The sequence below is a fragment of the Pyrgilauda ruficollis genome, unplaced genomic scaffold (genome assembly GCF_017590135.1).
Source record: "Pyrgilauda ruficollis isolate IOZ18807 unplaced genomic scaffold, ASM1759013v1 scaffold48, whole genome shotgun sequence".
NCBI classification, from domain to species: Eukaryota; Metazoa; Chordata; class Aves; order Passeriformes; family Passeridae; genus Pyrgilauda; species Pyrgilauda ruficollis.
In genome coordinates, this window is record NW_024526377.1 from 2,706,619 (window position 1) to 2,712,495 (window position 5,877).

The window sequence follows — 5,877 nt, forward strand, 5'->3', positions numbered from 1 at the left end:
TCTCTTTAGTACAGGTTTAAAATGACTGTACTTTCTTTAACAAGCCTTTATTCTAATAAATATACTCAGGAATGATCTAGTCTAAAATGTTGTTCTTCATCACAAGCACTTTTCACTTTTGCTGTAATTGCTCCTTCTCATCATTAGAAGGACACAATAAACATTAAGGAATGCATCTGTGTTCACAGATTTGAATAGACTTTCTCTTTTATCAAATATGAAGAGCTTAATATATTTTCAGTAACCCTGACCTGTGTTAATCTTTTTTATTTCTGTTTTACAGTTGGTGCAGAATCAACAGAGGACTACTCTGAATGTCCTACAGGTACTCCAAATTCTTTTTGACAGCACTTCCAGGAAGACAGGTCTAGTCTAGCATGTAATTAATGCTGGTGATTCCACTCTGATCTTTTCACTCCTTTAATGTGCATCTCTGACTGAGAAGGAGATAATAGACAATCATGTAAGGAAATCCTTGATTATGGCTTGATTGAGCTTGTGGAGCTCTGGAGAGCTGGTGTTGTCATGGTTTCCAAGCCATTTAACATATGACATTTTTACATAGACAAGATGTTAGATAGCCATCCAAAAAATTGTAATTTGGATTATGTCTAATCCCTCTTTGAATGTCAGATCAGATTTATTTTCATAGACAATCAGTGACCAGGTCTCATATTAAAGCTATAAAAAACAGACTGTCTTCCACAAAACTTGCAAAACAGAGGACTTGTCTGGAAAGAAAAAAAATCTGTCATTCAACACAAGAAGCAGATTTGCAGTTTCTAGCAGTGCACATTGCTCAAAATTCCAAATCCTCTTAGCCTTTAGTCACCATATCTATAATGAATTGCAATTTAAAAATAAAAAAGAACAACCCCATTACTCTGTGATCAGTAGTGTCCCAAAAATTCACAACCTCAGTACCTCAACCCAGGCTGAACTTTCAACAAAACATAGAATCAAAGTTTAATATAGGTGGGAAGAACCAGCTGAAGGTTGCTGTCCAACCCACAGCTCTGAAATGGTCCAGAGTAGATCAGGCTGCTCTCCTTGAATTTCCCTGTATGGAGGAGCTGAGGTGATAACAAAATCATAAATTATTATTTATTATTGCTATAGAATATTAATATTATTATATAGGTAGATATTAAATATATAAGTATATATAACATATAACATATAATATATAATACATAATATATAATATATCTTATATATTCTATATTCTATAATCTATATTCTATAGTCTATATAATAATATACATAATTATATTATTATTATTATTATTAAATTAATTAAATTATAAAACCTACTTAATACTGGATTGCTTTCAGCACAAAATGCACATGATGCTTGTGGCCCTAGGTTTGTGTCTTTTGAAAACAGGGTTCATGTGTTGCAGTTTACCTGGAGAGGTGTGATTTGAGTTCTCTCAGCTGATGCTTTGGGACACTTGAGGGTGCTATATATGATCCCCAAAATATGTCACAGCTCTTCATGAAGGTTCTGGTGCCTTCCTATATATCTGAGTGAAAGTGAAAGAAGGGGAGGACACTATGAAACTGGCATTTTTACTGAAGGGGAGAAAACCTGACATCCCCACAAAGAAACACTTAGGTTTTTGTATTCCTGATGTCTGATTTCTTCAAATGGACTTAAAAATTTTAATTATATTTACCAGCAAGGAAACAGCTTTTTAAGGATGGCAAGTTTGCTCACTCTTATGATGCTAATATGACATTTTACACTGAAAAAAGTCTTTGGTCAAATGTTATTTCTTTTGTGACAGCATGGTGTATGCCTAAACATGCCAGGTCCTGCCAGTATATGGAGAAAAGTAGCTGTTGCCAATTTTTTAACCTAAAATACTGTCATAGTGGTGTGTTTTGTTTTATTTTCACAGACCTGCACATATTTTCAGAGGGTAGAAACACCGGGTGAAGGGTAAAAGGTAGGTATGGAACATAAGAGAGAATATTTTATATTTTACTTGCAACTCAGTGATTTTAACTGTATTGCTGGCAATGCCACTGTCTACTTTTGCATAATGCTGCCTTTCCACAGGCCACACATCTGATGTTTAAAGGGATATCATATCAGACAAAGATCTGTTTTTCCCTTTTCTTCACTTAACACCTTCTGGAGTCTTTCCACACAACTCCACCTGTACAGAGATCACAAATGCCAGAGGAATTTCTCCTGCACACTGGGATATCTAATTCTTTGCCCTCTGGGGAGCAACTTTTGGCTGCTATGCAAGAGAGTATTGTTTCCCCAATTATTTGTAGTTTTCCTAAGCTTTAGGTAGCACCTTGCTCTTGGTATTGTCTTTTTTCCTTTGGAAAAACACAGAGGTATCTTTCTCTGAATTTTAGGAGCCTTAAACCAAAATACTGGGGCATTTTCAAAACCCAGCTTTTGTGCATTGGTAAGCACAGGTAACAGTGAAGTTCTGGAAAGTTTTTTCCCACCAGTGATTTTTTCAGAGCCAGCAGAGGGAGCACAATAAAAAAAGTCATGGTACACATATGTCTACTTGTCTGTAGTCTAAGTATTTAAAGGATTTCTTCAGGTATGTCAGTGTTGCAAGACCATTTTACTGGTAAGTGAAGTGTGTGGTGAGGTGAGGGAGCATAAATACAGGAAGCAGCAGAAAGACAGGGGTAAGGCTAATTTTCAAAACAAGAGATAATGCTCTTTATTTTCTGTATCTGTCATTGAGAATACAGGAATAAATGACAGTATTTTGTTCTGGAATACTAGATAATCTAATGCAGCTGATAAAGTAATTTAGTAGCCCGTAGAATCCTTGCTAAAGCATGACAGAAATGTAGTTTTACTGACTCAAAAAGTGTTATTAATTTAATCATTTGATCATTAATGCTGATTGAATGAGTAGTTCAAGGAAAATCAGGGAGATAGGTTGTACATCCTTTGTTAGGAGGAGGTATTTTGGTTATACATGCACATAGATCATAGTGAAGACCTTAAGTCTGACTGTGCTTAATGATTATAGACACAATTGTAGCCATATTCTACTGGATCTGTTCCTTTGGTTTCAAAGTTATTCTCAAAATTGCAGTCATTTCCCAACTTTTTCTTTTGCACTCGAGTGATTCATTAACTGGGTGCTACTGTAATGCATGGGGATAACAGGAATGAGAAAACAATTCACAAAGCAATTGAACTGGTCCTCATCCATTTCAGTGTTTTCATCCCTTATCCTATAAGCTTCTTTTCTGTGTCCTAGTGCAGTCCCCAACAATGAAATTATTGACATGGCTGAGGGGACTCCACAGTTTTCTCATGTTTTGTGCCATTCAGCAATGGAGCACACACATTTCTGACTGACAAGCACTCTCAGTCCTGCAGAGAATCAAAAGAGTTTACAATTGGTTATGCCTTCTCCTGCTCTTCAGGTTTTGTTAGATTGGATATAACCATTGCAGGCAGCACCCCAAAGTGTCACTGTCAGCTGAGCAATGGGAGAAGAGCTGGACGTGATGGGGACTCTGGTTATGAGCACATCATTTGGACTTGGTTTGATTATTTAGGCTTCCCCAGAAAAGTCTGTGTTGTGGAACTTGAAAGGCAGCCCATTAGATTTTTCTCTTTTCATCTAAATCCAAGATTTACTTGAGTTAACTGAAGATCTGCTGCTCTAATGGCTTGTGTTGCCCAAATCACACTGGTGGGTGGGCTCAGCAGTTTGAAATTCAGCATCACTGCTGCTGCCTTGCAGAGCAGGCCCAGCGCCATTCCCTGAGCTCACTGCAAAGCCTTCAGTCGTGATTAATGGTCAATGTGTTGATTGCTTTAATCCAGCATGTCAGTTGTGTGCCTCTGTAGCACCTTCTTTCTACTGTCAAGCTTGTTGGGATCTGTGTGCCTGAGATGTAGCCTGAGGCATTTGGCTTTTTAGCTGTGAAGACAGGATTTGCAAATTAAATGGAAGAATGCTAATCGCTTAATGTCCTTGTTTGTTCCTTTTTAAACTTTGTAGACTAGACAGTTAATCAATTATTTGAAATGATGATTCCTGCAATACTCACATATGAACACCAGCAGGCTAAAAAAAGTCAGTGGGCAATCTTGTAATAAGGTTTTGAAGTGGGCAATTATTTCATTTCATACACAGTCTTGGCAACTTTAACACACTGGCAGTCTGTGTGCTGATGGTTATTCCAATTTACTCAAGAGTCATCAGTAATATATTTGTGGTTTTGTCTAACTGTAAGAAGTACAGTTTATTCTGGGGCACACTTGAAATTCTGGTGTATACTTGAAATTCCTGGGCATTATCTCATTAGTTCTCTAATTTTTCTAGGGTGCATACTACTCATGAGTGACACTTACAGGTTCTGGTAAAAGCAGTCAGAATACTCCAAAGAAATTAGTCCTGTGTGAATTTCTGAAAATTATCCAGTTCTTCTGGGCTATAGCAGGGCTGGTGATGGAAATTTTCAGTCACTGCCTCCACAAAGAGTCAGTGAAGCAAATGTTATAGTCCAGAGAGATCCAGTGGCTGGAAAAAACTTACAAGATCAGAAGAGTGTATTGAGGCTTTTCCTTCCCCAGCTGCTCATGGTGGGGTTTTTTCCATTTCTTCCTACTCAGGAGCTGTAGGACCCACCATGTAGCCATGCAAGGTTAGTGAATACCACATCCTTCCATCTTCAGTTTTATTATGAAAATCGCTATGTGAAGGCATTAGAGACACTATAAAAAGAATGCAATACTGTGTACATCCACCCAGTCCACCCATTTTGTACAAGCCTGTCTTGAACAAAGACACCAAATTCGTATTACTTGTCCCTTGCTGAAAGAATTACCAAGAAAGAAAGCAACACCACGAGTGTCCCAGTTAAATGCATATTCCCTTATCAGGTATCCTGCTAAGAAAACCATCAGTGATTACACACAAGCTGGGTGCAGCAGGGATTGAGGGGGACAGAGTGGCAGATGTGGGCTGCTCTGAGTCCTGTCAGGAAGGAATGATTAATGAACACCAGCTTCAGCTGAGGCTAACCTTTGGAGAGCCGAGCAGGACATCTGCAGAACTGTCAGAGCTTGACAAGGACAGAGCTGAACAACCAATTATTCCACCATCACTAAGGTGGGCTGTCAGTTTAATCCCAGACATTCACTTAGGCAAGGACAGGGAAATTTCTCCTTTACATAGCAGCACTCTGTTGTGACCTTAACTATTTCTGTTCTGCTGAGGGGAGCCATGGGGCAGCACCACAAACACAGGAACTCCTGGAATGAGGAAGGGTAGAGCAGTCAGAAACCTTGTGTAAAGCACCACTGTGCAAAGAGTTAGAGCGGTTCTCTACTCAACTGTAATGACAACCGGGAATTTTTTGTGATTTTACAAAACGATGGGTACAAAATTGAATATTCTGCAGACACCGCAGCGCCTGTCATGATGTTGTCAAAGTTTTGTTTGTGACAAGAAAAACTGGTAATTGCCAACACATTCTTGACCATGCTGGGCTGGGTTTGTCCTCCACAAGAAGGCTGAGGATGGTTGTCAGCAGCTGCTCTAGAGCTCTGTGGTGTGAGGAGCCTTTCAGCTGAGCGGGAGCCAGAGTCAGCCCAGACTGGGACACTGCTGCAGCTTTGGCTGCAGACATTCACCAGCACAAAAGGTGCCTGAGTCCCCCAGGTTTTTTTTTTTTTTACTCTAAAAAGAATCTGTTTCATTTTGTCACACGGTTCAGGAAGCTGTCACAGATACTTTCAGTGCTACCAGAAAAAAATCCAGGTGGGTGGGAAAAAATGCAGCTTGGGTACATCTCTGGAGGAAGCTGCAGGACAGCTTTGTCTTGTTGGTATTTTTCTTAAGCTCTTTATGTGCTCAATGAACACAGAAA